Raw genomic sequence first — 20,437 nt, 5'->3', positions numbered from 1 at the left:
ATACGATCATGGCCAGCCACATGCGCAGTGACATAAAAGTCTATGCAAGCTTTGAGGGTCTCAGAAAATGATTGAAGATATAAATACCAATTACAAAGGTATAAACAGAAGATTTAAATAAATGCTTCAGATTACTTTCTCTTTCTGATATTGTTATACTAAGATTTCAAATGTTCAGAGTTTAACATTAATAGAATTCTGACACTGTTTGGGTCACAAGCTCAAGATTTTAGATTTTCTTTGGTTGTCTTCTAAATATAAACTTAAAGGTGCTTCTCGTCAGGCCAAAGATATCTCTGTCCAATCTATACCCAACTCTCTAGACAAAAGAAAAATGTACACGCTTTTAACCCAACTCTGTAGTTTTTGCTAGGTCTCAAAGGTATGAGTCTACTCCTGCTGTTTTACAGATACCCATTACCTGCCTTTCTACCACATGGATTTCAATACCGATTGGTAATACCAATATATCTAAAGCTTTTATGTCCTTTTGTAAAATAAGAATTCATATAAGCGTCAGAGGATCAAAAGAAGTCATAAAACTTAGATCCACTTCACAGAGGTCAAAAGGACTCCAGACAAGCACAGCAGTACAGCTTGAGTTTTCCCCACCTGTCTGTTCCTGAGGATGGTATTTCTCTCTACTGATCTTGGAACTCCTCCCCTTCCCAATTACTAAGACTATGGGCCTAGAAGTTCCAAATAAGTTCATAAATTTTAACTCCTGTTCCTAGTTTGAACTTGTCTCAACAGGTTTCCACTTGGCTGGCAGACACATCCAAGCTTCAGTTGCAGACTACAACCTGCTCCAAATGACTATGAGCTCTGGACTTGCTGAAAGCTGATGTGGACTAGCCCAGCCAATATAACTGTTCCCTGTCTCTACAGCTGGGTCAGATAACCACATGCTTCTGACAAATGCCCCATTGCCCAGCCTTTGACTAGCCTTTCAGCCATCGACTAGCCTTTCAGCCTTTTTGGGCTCTGATAACAATGCCCCAATGTCAGCCAGAAGCAGTTACAGAAGAGAATACATCATCCTGTGCTCCCTGCCCATAATAGGTAGAAAAGCTGAGTCAAAAGGAAACTCCCTGGCATAGGGGACCAAATGGCTTCCTATAATGCCCACTGACATACTAGGAAACTGGTCCCAGAGTTGTCAATTGATAGATTTATTAACTAAAATGGTTCTGCAATGAGATAAGACACTTGACCTTCTTTATACAGAACCAAAGAGGTATTATATGACCTTAAGAAATTATTATTTCTATATAAATCATTCAGGATTATAATCTGGCTGAACTCAAAGATCAGAACTACAGGGCCTTAAAAATGGCAGTAGATATAGATATCACTGCCCTAGAAAAATATGTTACACATTTAGAGGAATTGCTCTCCTCTCTAGTTGAAATAGTTCTCCAGGACAGAAGAGGCCTTAACCTAAAATTTGTTCAAGTGGTCCCCCTGGCTACCATTCCTTCAACAAGGAGGCCTATGCAAGGCCTAAGGAGAGCAATGCTGTTTTGATGTTAACCACTCAGGGGTCATTAGAAACTCCGTGACCCTGCTGAAAAATCAGATCCATGACAGAGAAAGGCAGCAGCAACAAGGAAACCACCCTGGTGCCTGCCTTAGCTAACCCCTTAATGATCTTACTTCTATTGAACCTCTTTACAGGGCCTAGGACCACCTGCATGTCAGATGTTTGTACTGAGATTCATAACAATAACAAAGATGCAATGAAATGTAAATAGCAATGAAAAAAATTTTGTAATGGAGGGGTCACCACAACATGGGGAACTATATTGAAAGGTCAAAGCATTGGGAAAGTTGAGAACCAATGACTTAGAGAATGTCTCTCCTTACATACATAATGTCTTTTCAGGCTTAAGAATGTATGTCTAGCCTCCTTGTATTTGCTAACTTTGTTAAGCTTAAGCTATTTGGACAAACTGAGTCATATAAAAGTTTTATTTTGATACTAGAAGAGCTGTAATTCAAAATCATTATTTTTAGGTCTGAACCTGACAGTAATTGTAATGTCCTAGTCTTGTGAAAGCTGCTAGCAATATTAAAGACTGTTAGGGCCAGGTGGCGGTGGTGCACACCTTTAATCCCAGCACTCGGGAGGAAGAGGCAGGAGGATCTCTGTGAGTTTGAGGCCAGCCTGGGCTACAGAGTGAGTTCCAGGAAAGGCACAAAGCTACACAGAGAAACCCTGTCTCAAAAAACCAAAAAGACTGATGGGGAAGACAGGTTAAGTGCTGCTGATGTAATTAATGTAATTAATGTAAGCTTTACTTAGTCCCCTTGTGTATGTTTTCAGGGTTGAACTTAAAACAAGTAACTAGAAACAAATTTGTCTATCCAGATATACTTAGGCAGCCCTCAAATACTTCAGAGATCTGCAGAATATGGCATTTAAATCTTTGATCAAAAAGTTTATTATATCAACAGAGACTTCCAGATCCTAGCAGTGATCCAAGGTCTCCGAAGAAGATTATGAGGCACCACAATGTCTCTACCTGGATTATGGCAACGCTGACCACCAAGCAAGATGCCCCAATGCAACACCTGCTACCAGGACCCGGCCCAGACTCAGGGCAAGCAGCAGGACATTGGAGAATTGATTGCACCTCTTTTGCCTAGACAAAATAAAGTCAGGCTTCCCCATGTTCCTCTTCCACAGGAAAAACTCTCACCTTATATGCCTGCCAGCTGAAGATTGATGCTGTTCTGATACTTCTGCCTCCAATGCTATGGAGACCTGGGTATGACTGACTGAGTATGAACTGGTCCCTGTCATTTTTAATTGATTTGGAAGCTGCTTGGTCTGCACTCAGGTATAATTTATCTTTGTCAGATCTCTGATAGTATTGACAGCTAGGCTAGCTGTAACTTGGGTCAGCTTGGCAGCATCAGACAACCAAATCTTTCCTCAAGGCTATAGCCAGAGTGTTATTTCCTCTGGTTATAGACTTAAACGTGTGTTTCATCAGGCTGAAACCAAGCTCTAGGAAAAATGCTCATACCCTTTAACTCAAAGCCACAGCCTTTTGCTATGACACCAAGATATAAATCTATTCCAGTTGTTTCACAGACACTTGCAGGTTCCTGCACAGGTCTCATGCCAAGGCCAAACCCTCAGGGGCCCTCCAGATACACTACCAGCCACTGCAACCAAGGACTGACCAACCAGGCAAATACTGGCAGGTTAACTTCACCCACATGCCCACTTGTAAAAACTCTGTTATTGGGGCTGAAGAGACGGCTCAGAGGTTAAGAGCACTGACTGCTCTTCCAGAGGTCCTGAATTCAATTCCCAGCAACCACATGGTGGCTCACAACCATCTGTAATGAGATCTGGTACCCTCTTTTGGCCTGCAATCATACATGCTGTATACATAATAAATAAATAAATAAATCTTAAAAAAAAAAAAAAAAAAGCTGGGTGGTGGTGGCACACGTCTTTAGTCCCAGCACTTAGGAGGCAGAGTCAGGCGGATCTCTGTGAGTTCAAGGCCAGCCTGGGCTACAGAGTGAATTCCAGGAAAGGCACCAAAGCTACACAGAGAAACCCTGTCTTGAAAAACCAAAAAAAAAACTCGGTTATCTCCCAATTTGTTGACAATTTTTCAGGATGGACAGAGGCATTTCCCACCTCCAGAGAAACAGCAGATGTGACGGCTCAGGTACTCCTGAAGAACGCATCATCCCTCGATTTGGCGTGCCATCTCGCCAAGCTCCAGGGACTTCACTGCTGGTACCACCTCTCCAGACTCCTCAAGGAGTACCTACCCAGGAACTTGAACCTGGTTTTCCAAGATGTCCCAAGGAAGGGCATATCTGCTCTTGTGTCTTGCTCATTCACCTTTGCCTCTTCTGTACTACCAGGGCACTTCTCTGTTCCATTCTTTCTGGCAGTTATCACTTTTCCTATGGCTAGCCCTGCTCATGGGGCCAATGATAGCAATCTATTTTTTTCTTCCCCTAGTAACCTGCCTTCTCAGCTCCCTCAAGGTGTCTCCAGGAAGACAGCTAACTGAATGCTTCTTCACTCACACCTCCCATAACTCTGAATCCCAACTTTCCCCTCCCCAATTTGTCCCAAATCAGCAGGAAGCAGTCTCAAGATTTTGGCGCCCTAATTCCCCCCACACACTTGCTATCCATAACTCATCTTTTTATAATAATCAAAAGGGAAGAATGTTAACATTCAGACCCACCCTTTAGGGACCCGGCCAATAAGCGGGCAATACCTTGACCTGCCCAGCGTCTTGACAACCTCATCCTACATAAAGTCCCCTTTAAGAGAAAACCCCTCTCCTTCTCTCTCTATTCCCACAATCTTGCTCTTGCTCTCTCTCTCTCTTTTTTTTTTTTTTTTTTTTTCCCCGGTTTTTCGAGGCAGGGTTTCTCTGTGTAGTTTTGCGCCTTTCCTGGAACTCACTTGGTAGCCCAGGCTGGCCTCGAACTCACAGAGATCCGCCTGGCTCTGCCTCCCGAGTGCTGGGATTAAAGGCGTGCGCCACCACCGCCCGGCTTGCTCTTGCTCTCTTTCCCTCTCCCTTCTCATCTTTCCTCTCTCTTTCCACGAGGTCACTCTGCATTTCCTCTCTTCCTTTCTCTTTCTCTTGTCCTTCTTCTTTCCTCAGTCCCCACCCACTTTCTCTCTTCTCCCTCTCCCTTTCCCTTCCCTAATAAAACTTTCCACATGAGTGACGCCTGCATGGTGTGGCTTTCTCCACAGCTCCCACCTTCCGTGACTGCACCCCCCTGTGTCTGCATGGCATGTCTCTTTCTCACCCACCATAGGGCCCTTTGGCTTCAATCCACTAAGGTCTCTCTCCCATTGTTTTACAAAAGTCTACAATTTTTTTTTTTTTAAGAAAACAGAAGTGGAGGGCTGGAGATATGGCTCAGAGGTTAAGAGCTTACTGTTCTTGCAGAGGACCCCTGAATTAATGTCTCAAAACCATACTATAACTCCCAACTCTCTAGGGAATCAATCGTCTTCCTTACTCCATTACCTGTATTAATGCACAAATACACACAGAGACAAGTAAATCTTACACACAGAAAAAAAAAAAGGAAGGAAGGAAGGAAGGATAGATGGATGGATAAAAGGAAGGAATCAAGCACAGAGACACATGCCTTTAATCCAAGCACTAGGGAGGCAGAGACAGGCAGACCTCCAAGTTAATGGCCAGCCTGGGCTACATAGTGAGACTCTGTCTCAAACACAACAGAGAGGTGAGAGGGTCCATGGCTAAAATGCTGTGCAAGCATGAGGACCCAAGTTCAGATGCCCAGCACCCATGCAGAAAACCACACGAGGAGCTGAAGACATGGCTAACAGCTCTTACTGCTCTTCCAGAAAACCAGAATTTGGTTCCTAGTGCACATAACTACCTGTAACTCCAGTTCCAGGATACCTGAAACACTCTTCTAGCCTCTTCGGGCACCCATACACACACATGGATATATTCATACACATAAATAATGTTATTTTTAAAAATTAATGGAATAAAAGCACAGGGATGGTGTCTCACACCTATAAGTCCACAGGGGACAGAGACAGGATGATCCCTAGGGCTTGCTGACAAGGGCTTGCTAGCAGAAATACAATGAGGTTTTTTGTTGTTTTTGTTTTTTGAGACCTTGTCAAAAAAAAAAAAAAGAAAAAAAAAAGAAAAAGAAATGGAGGACAGACATCCAATGTCATCCTCCTCTGACCTATACACACCACAGGAGTGAGTACACCCACACAAATACACCACATTCACAAACACACACACACACACACACACAAAATGGGAAGAGAAAAACATCTAAGTATGTAATTCATAAAGAAAAGGAAATGACAAATTTCAAGAGGACAGTTAACTCTGAAATAAAGGGATGGAATAGGAAAGAAGGTGAATGAACAGAACACTAATGCTCTAAGAGTCCAAGAAGTGTCATCTGTTAATTTAAGTGCTTGAAATGAAATGCCTGTGTTATACAAAGTATACTGCAAACCTAGCTCTTTTAGCTACTACATATTCTGTCAAAAACTCATAGTACTAGATTAGGTAAACAAACTGAACATCGGGGCTGGAGAGATGGCTCAGAGGTTAAGAGCACTGGCTGTTCTTCCAGAGGATCTGAGTTCAATTCCCAGCACCCAACATGGTGGCTCACAACCATCTATAATGAGATCTGATGCCCTCTTCTGACATGCAGACAGATCACTGTATACATAATGACTAAATAAATCTTTAAAAAACAATAACAACAACAACAAAAACCAAACTGAACATCTATCAAATCCAATTACAATCTCCAAACCATAATAGCACTCCCACAGGAACATACACAAGCTCGCACACACACCCTCTAGTTACCAGAACTGGAGTGTTCCAGTAAAATAGAAAGTCATCAATATCAGCCCTGATAAAGAAACACTTTAAAAGTCCTGACTCTGATATCTGGAGATATGGCTAATTAAGGCTATTATAATCTGAACGGCATTCCCCATGGCCAATTTGAAACAGTCTCAGAAAGCAGTACAGAATTTTTAACCTAAAGCGTAAAGTAAGTGCACTTGGACACATACTGAGGTCACCTAACAGCTAACACCTACTTCAGCTCTAGATATTTTTCCAAAAATAGACACACCAAAAGTGAAGCCCATTCTCTGAAAAACTTGACAGTTTTCCCTCAAGTGTTTTTCTTTTTCCTTTTTTTATTTTTATTTATTGATTGATTGATTTTGTGAGACAGGGTTTCTCTTTGTAGCTATGGCTGCTCGGGAACTCACTCTATAAACCAGGCTAGACTTGAACTTGGAGATTCACCTGCCTCAACCACCAGGATGCTGGGATTGATTACCCCAATCCAAAAATCAGATTGCACAGTACATTCTGCAATTCCACCCAATCACAAAGCCCAAGCTCAGATACACTAGACCAAAACTCCAACAACCCCACCAAACTTTGGAACACTGTTTGCCAATAGCCCTACCCAGAGAGACTGCAGCCAAATGACCCCACCCAACCATAGGGCACAACATGCAACTCACATGATTGCAGAGCCCAGTTTACAGCCTGCTCAGTTATGAAACAGACCTCATAACCCAATCTTCCCAAAGAAAACTGCAGAGCCTGTTTACAGTCCTCCCCACCACAAATTCATCCAGTAGCATCTCCTGAACATGGGGCCCAGCCGAGACCCACTGACAAGAGCCCAGCCAGAAGCCCTACTCAATCTCAAAGCAGACAGCATTTTGGTTCCACCAAATCCCAGCAGCAAGCTGCTAAAGAACAAAAGAAAACAAGAAGCGACATAGAAACCCCTCTCAAAGACCTGAGTGCCATCTCCAGAACTCATGGTCAAAGAAGGGAACAGACTCTCAGAAGTTTTTCTCTAACTTCCACACATACCCCATGGCATATGCACACCTATACTCACACACGCACACATGTGTATCATGCACACACTCAATAAATAAAATATAATATGTGGGTGGTTTAACATCTTTTTTTCCAAAACATAGTCTCACTATGAAGCTTTGGTTGGTCTCAAACTCACAGAGATCCGCCCACCTCTGTCTCCCAAGTGCTGGGATTAAAGGCCTGCAAAACTATGCCCAGTATACATCCTTTAAAGCTTACAATTAAGCAAAAGTAAGTAAGAACCAGGTATGTGATGTTTCTGTCGGCTTAACTGCTGCAGATAAATCTACTGATATTTTAATTATCGTCTGCCACCCCACAACCCCCCAGTCAGTGCCCCAGAGCACATATAATTAAAAATTAAAGTAAATCTTAAAAAAAAAATCTAGAGGTAAAGAACCAATACCTGATATGAAGAAGAAACAGCTTCAACAAAGACTTCATCAAGCAAAAGAATCAATAAACAAAACATATCATAGAAAAATATTCAGAGAGCTGGCAGTGGTGGAGCATGCCTTTAATCCTGGAAGCAGAGGCAGGAAGTCTACAGAGCAAGTTCCAGGATAGCCAATGCTGCACAGAGAAACCCTGTCTTTTTTTTTTTTTTATACTCTTTTTTTTTTTTTAAAGATTTATTTATTTATTATGTATACAGCATGTATAACTGCAGGCCAGAAGAGGGCACCAGATCTCGTTACAGATGGTTGTGAGCCACCACGTGGGTGCTGGGAACTAAACTCAGGACCTCTGGAAGAGCAGTCAGTACTCTTAACCTCTGAACCATCTCTCCAGCCCCAGAAACCCTGTCTTAAAAAGAACAAAAACAAATATATTTATTTGTTTATCCCACCGCAGACAAATGGGTGTGATTGCAGACTCCTACCTCAGCACTTAGAAGACTGAGGCAGGAGGGCTCTGGTGAGTTCAAGACCAGCCTGGGCTACATACACATCAAGTAACAAGCTAGCCAGGATATACATAAACAAGATCAGATCCAAAAAAAAAAAAAATTAAGATTAGGGTGATTAAGATGCTGCTGTCCGCCGGGCGGTGGTGGCACTGGCCTTTAATCCCAGCACTCAAGAGGCAGAGCCAGGTGGATCTCTGTGAGTTCGAGGCCAGTCTGGTCTACAGAGTGAGATCCAGGACTGGCATCAAAACGACACAGAGAAATCCTCAAAAAAAAAAAAAGATGCTGTTGCCCTACAAGACAGGTAAAGCCATCTAGATCGTGAATGTGCCCCAACATCGTGTTGAGAGGCTGAGGTCAGGTCAAAGAAGAAGAACAAACAACAGCGTAAGGAGTTAAACGTAGCTGAAACTCAGATTAGCATCCAGATTACCAGCTCGGTTTTGTTGCTCCCCTACTTACCTACCCCTTCTGCTTTCCTTCTTCAGAACTTACTTTTACTAGTTTTAATTATGTGTATGTGTGTTTATGTGTACATGCTGGGTTCCTGGGAGCTGAAGTCATAGGCACTTGCGAACCACCTGATGTAGGTGTTGGGAACTGAACTTGGATCCTCTGGAACAGCAGTGTTTGTTCTTAACTGCTAAGCCACCTCTCCAGGCCCTGTTCTTTCTCTCCTTAGTGAGGGTCTCACCCTGACTGGCTTGGAATTTGCTATATCCAACAGGTTGAAATTTGCAGTTATTCTCCTAACCCTCTGCCTCCCACACGCTGTAGGCTTCTGTCACTTCACCCAGGGTGCTGGGTAGTGTTTGTCACCTTAATACAAACTAGAGTCACTTGGGAGGAGGGACCCTCCTCCATCAGACGGGCCTGTTGGCATGTCTGTGGAGCATTTTCTCGATATGGTAGAGCCTACAGGGCAGCACCACCCCTGGGCAGGGGTCCTGGGTGACATAAGAAAGCAGGCTGAACTAGACAAGGAGGGCAAGCCAGTAAGCAATATTCCTCCGTGGTCTCTGCTTCATTTCCTGCCTCGAGCTTCTGCCCTGGTTCTCCTCAATAATGCACTGTGACCTGTGGGTTGTAAGATGAAATAAACTCTTTCCTCCCAAAGTTGCTTTTGGTCAGTTTTATCACGGCAACAGAAAGTAATTGGTACACCCAGCTTTAACCATTTTCTTAGTTTGCTTTTTATTACTATAATCTGAAGCTGAGTGACAAAGGAAAGAGAGCTCACATGGTAATGAACACTTGTAGTCCCAGCTACTAGGAATGCTGAGACAGGAGAATCATTTGAGCCCATGGGTTCAAGACCAGTCTAAGCAACATGATAAAGCAATTTATTAAAAAGTAAGAAAGGTGAAAATCAGCTCAATTTGAGGCTGAAAAGTCCCAAGAGCATCCCAGGTTTGTTGAGGACCTCACTGTGATAACAGCACCCGACAAAAGGGCATCGCACAGTAAGACAGGAAAGCAGCAGAACAAAGCAGCAGGAGGCCAGTTTTGCTGTTTTGTTTTGTTTCTTAACTCTATGTAAGTAGGTGCCTGCACATGGGTGTGTGCACATGGTGCAGTTGCCCACAAAGACGAGACATAGATCACCAGGAGCTGCAGTTACACACAATTGTGAGACTCCTGATGTGAGTGCTGAAAACCAAACTCAGGTCTTTGGAAGAGCAGCAAGAGTTCTCGTCCATGACATTCTCCCTAGCCCTTTTTTCTTGTTCTTTTATAATCACAAACTCTTTCAGGCTCTAACTGGCATTCCATGGGAAGCATTTCATTCCAAGGAAAACACTTCTAATGTCCCAGTCTCTACTACTAGGCTCCATTTTTTTTTCTTCTTGGTTTCTTTTTCTTCTTTTTCCTTTGAGACAAGATCTCACTATGTATCCCTGGCTGGCCTGAAAGGTGATATATTATAGATTAGAGTGAGCTCAGAGATCCACCTGCCTCTCTGCCTCTGAGTATCTTTTTTGCCCCTTTCTTCCTCCACTCCCCAGCCCCAATCTTTGTAGACAAGTCCAGTCTGGCCTCAGACTAGCTATGTAACCACAGATGATGTTCTGGTCCTCCTGCCTCCACTTCCAAAGTGCTGGGATTACAGGTATGCACCACCACACCAGCTTACTCCATGCTAAGGATCAAACCCAGGGCTCTGTGTGTACCACAGAAGCACTCTACCAACCAAGGTACAGTCAGAAGATTCAAAAGGCTGGGATGAGGATGTAGCCCAGTTAGTAGAGTGTTTGCCTGGCGAGCATGAGGCCAGCCATATGGTCCTGGGTTCAATCCCTAGCACTACCAAAAAGCCTCAGAAGCTCACGAAACTTCAAGAGATTCAGAAATTACAAGGCCCAAGGCCCCTCCCAAGAGCAACTGCTAGGTAGAAGAGACTCTGGCTCCCTGCACATTGTGAACAGAGGACCAGGGTTGCAGCTTTCTGAGCTGTCACCCAAACTAGGATAGGCTAGCCTTTTAGGCATCCATGCTCTTGTAACAACAACACACACGTACGCAAACATGCACGCACGCGCGCGCACACACACACACACACACACACACACCCTCACCTGTGCACTAAGCTGGATGTGGGTCTTAGACTTGAGTAGAATCATTTCTTTAGTATGTTGCTGACAAGGTGAAAAAGACATTAGTTCTTGCCTTTCCCCAAAGCAGGAACAAAAACAATGATCTTTACCAAGATCAAACATTCAACTCAATAGAAGAACAATTCCTAATTTCAAAGTACTTATGATGATTAATCTTCAGAGCACCCAGGGGTGTGCCTGTGAAGGCAGTTCCAAAGAGGATTAACAGGAAAGACCCACCCTAAACTCCAATGACGCCATCCATTGATAGAGGCCTGAATAAATAAGGAGAAGGAGGGAAAAGGCAAGTTAGGCATTCAATCCCTCTCTGCTTTTCCTGTCGTGCTGGAAGTGCTCTACAACAAGAGAGACTACATCCCAAAGTAAATCTTTCTTGCTTTATGTCAGATGTCTGTCAGTGATGAGAAGCTGACTAGTAAAGTAATGGTCCTTGTTTCTTGGGAACTTTAGGGGTTTTTGTTTGTTTCTGAGACATGAACATATTCTATAGTCTAGGCCTGCCTCAGCCTCTTGAGTGCTAGCATTACAGAAAACAAAATCTGGGGATGGAGGTGGGAGATATGCATTTGTATGTGTGCAGGGGAGGGAGCATGTGCCTGTGGAGACCAGAGGTCAACTTCCATTATCACTCCTTAGGAGACATCCACCTTGTTTTTCGAGCCAAAGTCTCTTATTGGGACTTTGGGTTCACCAATTAGGTTGAATAACCAACAAGTCCTAAGTATCCGCCTGTCTTCAACTTTCTAGGGCTTTAACACTTCTATGATTAAAGTGTGTGCCACCACACACTCAGAGTACAAACCGCTATGCCCAGCTTCTCCCTGAGTACTGGGCATTTAAGCTCAAGTCCTCAAGACTGTACAGCAAGTATTTGCCAAACGAGCAATCTTGCGGCTGGAGAGAGCACTTGTTGATCTTGTAGAGTACCTGGGTTCAGTTCCCAGCACCCACACAATGGCTCACAACCTTCTGTGACTCTGCTTGCAGAGGATCTCTGCAAAGCCGACTTCTTTTAGTAAAAGAACTAACAGTTTATACTGAGTAATCCATAAAGAAAACTCTGTCAACTCGTATTAACATTTAAATGTACATGTCATTCATAAATTTATTGGTGTCTCAGTCTTGGAATATGTGTGATAAGGCATGATTAAGCTGCTTTTAAAACTGTCTGGTTTGGGCTAGGAGTGTAACTCAATTTGCAGAGTACTTACAAAGCAAGTATGAAGCCCTCAACTCTAACCCCATCTCCTCATAAAACCAGACATGGCAGCTCATACCTGTAATCCCAGGTGAAGGCAAGAGGATGGGAAATCAAGGTCATTCTCTGCTATACAGAGAGCTCCAGGCCAGCCTGGGATATATGAGATCCTGTATAAAAAACAAACAGGGGCTGGAGAGATGGCTCATTGGTTAAAAGCACTGGCTGCTTTTCCAGAGGACCTAGGTTCAAGTCCCAGTACCCACATGTCAGCTCTCAACTTTCTGTAACTCCCGTTCAGGGACTCTGACTTGCAGGCAAAACACACTCATGAAATAAAATAATCATTTTTTAATCCCCCCCCCCCAAAAAGAAAGGACTAGATAAATGACTCAACAACTAGGAGCACTTGCTGCTCTTCCAGAGGACACATATTCAGTTCCCATCACCCACATGGTAGATCACAACTGTCTAATTCCAGTTCCAGGGAATCTGACTTGTCTACTGGACTCCTGAGGGCACCAGGCATGCACATGGTGCACATATCATACATGGGCACTCACACATACACATACACGCACACACACACACACACACACACACAGAAAAGCTGGAGAGATGGCTCAGAAGTTTAGAGTACTTGCTGCTCTTCCAGAGGCCCTGGGTTTGGTTTTCAGCACCCATGTCAAGTGGCGGCTCACAACTGCCTGTAACTTCAGCTTCAGATGATCTGTCATGGTCATTTTCCTAGTGCTGTAATCAGACACCATTACCACAGGGCTTATATTTAAAGAGTTTATTGGGGCTTACAGTTTCAGAGCATTAGAGTCTATAACCATCATGACACACAGCATACCAATGGGCAGGCAGGCACGTGGCACTAAAAGAGTGGCTGAGAGCTTACATCTTGATCTACAAGCATAAGGGTGACATGAGTCTTTGAAATCTCAAAGCCTGCCCCCAGTGACCGGACTACTCCAACAACGCCACACCTTCTAATCCTTCCCAAACAGTTCCACGAGCTGGGGACCAAGTAATCAAGTATGTGAGCCTCTGAAGGCCATTCGCATTTAACCATGACAGGATCTGATATCACCTACATACATGTAGCATACAGACATAGACACATACACAGAAATAAAAATAGTGAAAATGAATCCTAAAACCAAACAAACAACAACCACAAATAAAAATAAAAACAAAACAACTCTCAGGTCTTGTGATGCCAAAATTCCTTATAAGTTCTTCTTTCTTTTTTCTTTGAGTCAAGGGTTCATATAGAGCAGGTAGGCCTCAAATGTCAAATTGCAAACTACACTGATGTGCTATTGTATTTACTGAAATGGCATGCAGGCTGGGATGCAGCTTCGTGGTAGGGCACTTGCCTAGCATGTACAAGCCTTAAGTCAAGCCCTAGTACCAACATTAAAAGAAGAAATTATTTAAAATAGCATGCCTGAGCTGGACGGCAGTGGCGCATGCCTTTAACCCAGTACTTGGAAGGCAGAGCCAGGCAGATCTCTGTGAATTTGAGGCCAGCCTGGTCTAAAGAGTAAGCTCTAGGACAGGCACCAAAGCTACACAGAGAAACCCTGATTCGAAAAAACTAATAATAATAATAACAATAATTAAGCGGCTACAACTGTCATTTGTGGGGCTTTTCCATCATACAAAACAGAAACTCTAACATAATATCATGAATGTAATAAATCATATCCATAATACAGTTATTGAATGAATACTGCAAATGTAATCAATGAATACCACAAATGTAATTAATATCATGAGTGTAATTAATATCTTGAATGTAATTCATGCCACTGAATTGTGAACTTAAAAATGGTTACAACTGCAAATATTATGTTCATTTAAAAACATAAGGTGGAATGTAATCACCATACATTATATGTGTGAGTGAGGTTGAAGACAGCGACGTTCTAAAATAGAAAGTGGTGATGGTGTCATGGGCTTATGAGGATGCTGGACTAAAGTCTATCAAATTGTGCAAACGGGCAAATTGTATACTATGTGAATTATTTGTCAATAAAGATTTTATAAAACATAAAAAATAAATAAATAAAATAATTAAGCTGAATGTATGTGGTGGTTTACACCTGTAATCCCAGTACCTGGGAAGTGGAGGCAGAAGGATCAGGAGTTCAAGGCCAGCCTGGGCTATATCAAGACCCTGTCTCAAAAGTTAACCAGAATAAATAAAGAAATCTTTCTCAACCAAGATGAGAAACAATTCAAAATAATGCCAAAAAATAAAAAATACAAATCTCCCAGAAGCACAAGTTGCCAACAAAACATGAAAACAAGCTCAACTTTAGGAAATACCAACTCAAAAATCACATAACAGAGACCATTTAAACCCCCCAGATTAGAAAAAAAGTTAAAGTTGCACAATATCAAGTGCTGAAGAGGAAAATGAAGCAACCACAACACACACTGGTAGCTTCTTGACTCAGTCATCACAAGATTTTACCATGAGCCAGTGCAGTGACTCAGATCCTGGAAGTGTTTAGTAAGCATCAAGAAACTGATAATGCGCAAAGCATGGTGGCACAAGCCTTCAATCCCGGAAGCTGAGACAGGAGAAGAGCTGAAGGTGTGAGGACAGCCTGGTCTACAGAGGAAGTCCAGGCCAGCCTGGGTTACACAGAAACTGATAATAACCAATACAATTACAAGAATATGTGCAAATTACTTCCAAATACAAATTCTGGTCCTTAGGTATAATTTAACAAAGCAATACAAACAAGAAAAATTTCAGTCTTTATCCAATGTATCCTATTTTGTTTTGAGGTATGTTTGTATGTGTGATAATAAATATTCAAGTACTGATTTCCTCCTAGCATACTGATAACATAAATGACTAAAATTCTAAACAACTATTTTCACTCATTATCCTATTTCAATGTGAAGAAATAGTTTTACATGGCATGACTTTAAAACTAGTACTTAAACTTTATAGTACGTGAAACATCTCTGTGACTACCTAAGAGGGGCAAAATGGACTCACATTCAGAATTAGCAGTCACACTGAACCAATTTGAATTCAGATTCAGATTCACCATTTAAAACTGTAATCTGGCCAGGTGGTGGTGGCCAATGCCTCCAATCCCAGCCTGGTCTACAGAGCAAATTCCAGGACAGCCAGGACTACAAAGAGAAATCCTGCCTCAAAAAAAAAAAAAGCATTTGACAGAGAAATAGAAAAACACATTTCCTAAGACTACCAGGGCCCTGAACTAATGGCAGCTGAAATACTGGCTGCTTTTATAGGAACACAGGCTCAGTTCCCAGCACTCATATGGAGGCTAACAACTGTCTGCTCCAGAAGACCTGATGCCCTCTTCAGCCTTTTACAGGTACCAGGCACACCCATGGTGCACAGGCAAAAAACCCACAAATATAAAATCAAAATAAATTTTTAAAAAGAAAGACTATCAGATTCCAGCTCTAAGAGATCCAACACCTCTGGCTTCTGCAGGTACTGCATTCATGTGTACATATTCACACTCTCACACACCCACATACACATAGAATTAAAAAATTAAAATTAAAATTAGGGGGAAAAAAAAAAGACCATCATCTGTGCTACCAATAGCACTTGCTGGTGAAGGCACTGGCTGCCAAGCCAGGCACAATTCCCCAAAACCACATCATTGAAGGAAGGTGCCAACTCCTGCAAGCTGTCCTGACCTCCACAGACATGCCCAGTTCATACTAAATGAGTAAACAAATAAACGTAAAAAAAGAATTAAAGCTGGGCAGTGGTGGCATACACCTTTAATCACAGCATTTGGGAGGAGAGGCAAGCAGATCTCTGAGTTCCAAGACAACCAGAGCTACACGGAGAAACCCTGTCTCGAAAAATCGAATTAGTAATAATTTTTTTTTAATTCAAGAGCTGGGGGAGGGGTGGCAGTGCATGCCTTTAATCCCAGCACCTGGGAGGCAAAGGCAGGCGGATCTCTGTGAGTTCAAGTCTAGCCTGGTCTCTAGTCTATAGAGTAAGTTTCAGGACAGCCAGAGCTACACAGAGAAACCCTGTCTCAAAAACCCAGGGGGAGGGCTGGAGAGATGGCTCAGAGGTTAAGAGCACTGACTGCTCTTCCAGAGGTCCTGAGTTCAATTCCCAGCAACCACATGGTGGCTCACAACCATCTGTAATGAGATCTGGTGCCCTCTTCTGGCCTGTAGTCATACATGCTGTATACATAATAAATAATAAATCTTTTAAAAAAAAAAAAACCCAGGGGGAATAAAAAAAGAATTAAAGAAATGCTATCTAAAAAAAGTCACCTTATTAATGATAAACAAGTGGTTTTTTTGTTGTTGTTGTTTTTTTTCTGTTTACTGAAGAAAAAAGTTTGCATTTAAAGGGAACTACACTTAAGACAGGGTCTCTCATGGAACCCGGAGCTCAAAGATTTGGCTGCATTATCTGACCAGTGAGCCCCAGATATCAAACTGTCTCCACCTCCCCAGAACTAAAACTATAAAGTCAGACCACTGCAATACCCAGCTTTTTTGTTCGGTCATTTTGTTTTGTTTTGTTTTTCAAGACAGTTTCTCTGTAGGACAGCCTAGGCTGTCCTGGAACTTGCTCTGTAGACCAGGCTGGCCTCGAACTCAGAGATCCATCTGCCTCTGGTTCCTGAGTCCTGGGATGAAAAGGTGTGCACCACCACCCAGCGATACCCAGCCTTTTAACATACAGATCCAAACTCAGGACCTCGAAAAGGCAAGCAGTTCACAGTCTGAGCCTCCTTCCCAGGATCCGCTTAATCTTAATCACAACTTTAATACTGCCTAGTGGCGCGTGCCTTTGATCCCAGCACTCGGGAGGCAGAGACAGGCGTATCTGTGAGTTTGAGGCCAGCCTGGTCTACAGAGCGAGTTCCAGGACATCTAGGGCTACACAGAGAAACCCTGTCTCATAAATAAATAAATACATAAATAAATAAATCTTAATACATTCAACAACAGAAAAAATATATCAGTATCTATACTCAGAAATAATGATATATTTATAATGCTGAAAATATTCAAAAGAACTTCTATCATCAATTAAATTTCAGGTATCCTAAGCTTTTGGGGGCAGTAACAGAGGTAAAGTCACTATGTAGTCCAAGTGGGTCCTGTGCTTACAATTCCCCTGCTTCAGCCTCAGAAGTGCTGAGATGTCAGGCACATGGGACCACTCCGGACAGATTTTAAATACCACAGTCAAAAGGACAAAAGAGGAATCCAAGCCTGACAACCTGAGTTTGATCCCTGGAACCCACATTCAGGAAGGAAAGAACCAACTCCAGCAGATCGTTCTGACCTACACACAGAAGTCATTTAATTTTAAAAATTAAAAATAGGCTAAAGACACACAAAGTGACATTTGTCAAAGAAATGTGCACTGATAACCACTGATGATGCCTATCTAATGTGTCTTATTAAGATACTGTTTTCTCAAAATCAAAACGAAAAATAAAACCAGCCAAGTGTGGTGATAAATGCCTTTAATCCTCTAACTCTCTTCGGCAGAAGCAAGAAGATCTGAATCTGGGGTCAGTCTGGTTTACATGGTTCCAGGTCAGCCAGGGTTACATACTGAAACAGTCTCAAATAAAAATGAAAAGGGAAAAGGGGGTGCTGGAGAGAAAGCACTATCTCCTCTTCCAAGGACTCAAGTTCAAGTCCCAGCATCCACACAGCAGCTTCTAACTGTGAAACTCCAGTTCCAAGACACCCTCTTCTATGTACAGACATATATACAGGCAAGGCACCCATACACATATAAAAAATTGGCTAAAAAAAAACAATAAAAATAAAAGGAAAGGAGAACAAAAACAGTATATAGAATGTTGTGATGAGCTCCAGCCGGGCAGTAGTGGTGCACACCTTTAATCCCGGCACTCGAGGCAGGTTGATCTCTGTGACTGTGAGTTCCAGGCCAGCCAGGACGGTTTCACAGAGAAACCCTGTCTCGGGGAAAAAAAGAAAAAAGAAAAAAAAAAGAAAAAAAGAAAGCCACGATGAAGTAAAGAATTTTAAATACTAAAAAGAAAAGTTTAAAAAGTAAAAATTCAGCTGAGCGGTGGTGGTCCCCGTCTTTAATCCCAGCCCTCAGGAGGCAGAGGCAGGTGGATCTCTATCAGCCTGGTCCACAAAGTTAGTTCCAGGACAGCCAGGGCTAATACACAGAGAAACCCTGTCTTGAGGGAAAAATAAATAAATAAAAATAAAAAGAATAAGTGCTCTTAATTGCTCAGCCATCTATCGAACCCCTAAGAGCTATTTATGAATGAAAAGGAAATGCCTTGTTTTACCATCAAATCTGAAAAATTCAACAGAGAAGCATCCACCATATTTATTCAAACTCCCAAATACTAACAATTAGAACTGAGGAAACAGATAAAGCACTAACAGTGAAAATTAGAATATATAGTACACGACTAATTTTGGTTTACAACACTCTATGATGTCTATAAAGTATCAAAATCTTATTCTAGTTCATCGCAAAAATTTTTTAAGCAATCATATTTCTAAGTCTCAAGTCAGAAAACAATTACATGAAGCAACAATACAAAGGTCAGGGATCGCTGGTAGAGTAAAAGAAGACGGGGTTGAGACCCAGGTGGGTAGCCCAGGTAATTTCCACCCAGAAAACAAAAAAAAAAAAAAAAAAAAAAAAAAAAGGAAAATCTAGAGAAGATATAGCTAGAGAAGAGCAGACAATGCCAAAGACATCCCCCAAAAGCATTCACCCCGTTCTGATCTCTTTTTCTCCCTCATCTCCTCGCCCAAATAACTAAATCCTCACATTTCAAGCTCGCTCTCAACTCCCCAGCACTTTACCTTCTTTACTAAACCCGGGTTCCTCTCCTCGACCTGCTCTAGCTCCCACTGAGCTTTCACTTAAGCGGGAGAGAGGTCTACTGAGTCTGTCTCCTAGGAGAGAATTAGTCCCCTAATCCGAACTCATTTGCCCGCATCCCGTCTGCCATCTGCCCTCCGCCCCTTCAACTCTGGTCCCGTCACTCTGACCCTTCGCCCAGAATCCGCCCCAAGACGTCGGGCGCCGTCCGGCTCTTTCTCCTTCCCTCCCGGGTACTCCAGCCCCTTTCATCCCGCGGGACCCCCAGGCACCGGGTCCCCAGCTTCCCTCCTCCACAGTCGCCGGGTACCGGCCCCTTCCCCCAACTCCGCCCCTCTCCCCCCTCCCCCAGAGACAGGCCCCCTCACCTGAATGCCGCTGCCGTCCAGAAAGCTGAAAGGTGCTGGCTCCGCCCGGCCTCCCGGGCTCAGTCCCTGCCTGGCTCCCGCTGCCCCTAGGGAGAGCGAACACCTCCTCTTCCAACTCTATCCGCCCCGGGCCAGACCGTCACCGTAGCCACCGCCAGTACCACGGCCGCCATGTTGAAGGCCTACTTCCCTCCTCCTTCCCGCCGCAGCTCCGCCCCTTTAGGCGTCTGACATCATGGCGCTGCGCCCCACCCGCCCGGACCAATGGGAGGAGCCGACAGTGACGTAACTAAATCCCTCTCGGAGAGCTGAAGGATTCCTGCAACCTGGAGCTTTAATTCTGAAATGACAACCCTGCTGGCCCAAAGGGAAAGAAGAGAGGAGGGGTCACTGAGAGGGTAAGACTCAGAGTGAGAGACGCGGCCAAAGCCAGAACCTTAGAGACTTGAATCTCGAGGGCACACCCAAAGGCTTAGCCGTGAATCCTTTTCGGAAATGAGAAAACCTCTAAGACTCCGGGACCCGTGTCCCTTCGTCAGGTCTCACTTTCTGCATTTATTTTTGGGTTTTGTTCTTTTAGACAGGGCCCTATGTATCCTGGACCCACGTTTATAAATAAATTGTCTAAACAGTAACTCTAAATGTCTCTTCAGTTTTAATATCTAGTACATTCAAACCAGAAATGCAATCCCAAGCCTTCACTGCTTTCTATGTGTTAGAGATATCTGCTGGAAATAGGCACGTGAGGAATTCAGACTTGTATTTAGTGATTTTTTTTTCTAAAATTTCATGATCAATGGAGAAATGAGATCATAAAGAATTAACTCTAGTCAAACTCAGCGTGATGATGGTGTGACAGGTGCTTAATGGTCAAACCAGAGCCTCGAGCATCCTTATCCATCTTCAAGTGCTTTGATCAAGAATTACTCCTCTAGGTACATAAAGCATGTGTACATTACCATGTCTGCTTTCCAGCCGCATTTTGTCTCCAGATTAAATAGAAGACAGGACGATATTTGAACTTTGGAGG

At 43.1% G+C, this 20,437-nt stretch overlaps 1 protein-coding gene across 1 annotated transcript in view; it reads right to left on the bottom strand.

Moving 5' to 3' along the window:
• Positions 1-19,655, bottom strand: part of Ubap1 (ubiquitin associated protein 1) — a 57,579-nt gene extending 37,924 nt beyond the window's left edge. The window contains exon 1 of the mRNA XM_059254140.1: positions 19,408-19,655. The gene's annotated coding sequence lies outside the window, so the exon portion shown is untranslated. The remainder of the gene's footprint in view (positions 1-19,407) is intronic.
• Between the last annotated feature and the right edge of the window lie 782 nt (positions 19,656-20,437).

This window comes from Peromyscus eremicus, chromosome 2 (assembly GCF_949786415.1).
Source record: "Peromyscus eremicus chromosome 2, PerEre_H2_v1, whole genome shotgun sequence".
Taxonomy (NCBI): Eukaryota; Metazoa; Chordata; class Mammalia; order Rodentia; family Cricetidae; genus Peromyscus; species Peromyscus eremicus.
The sequence above is the reverse complement of the archived record's forward strand: the minus strand, read 5'-3'. Positions and strand labels throughout refer to the sequence as shown.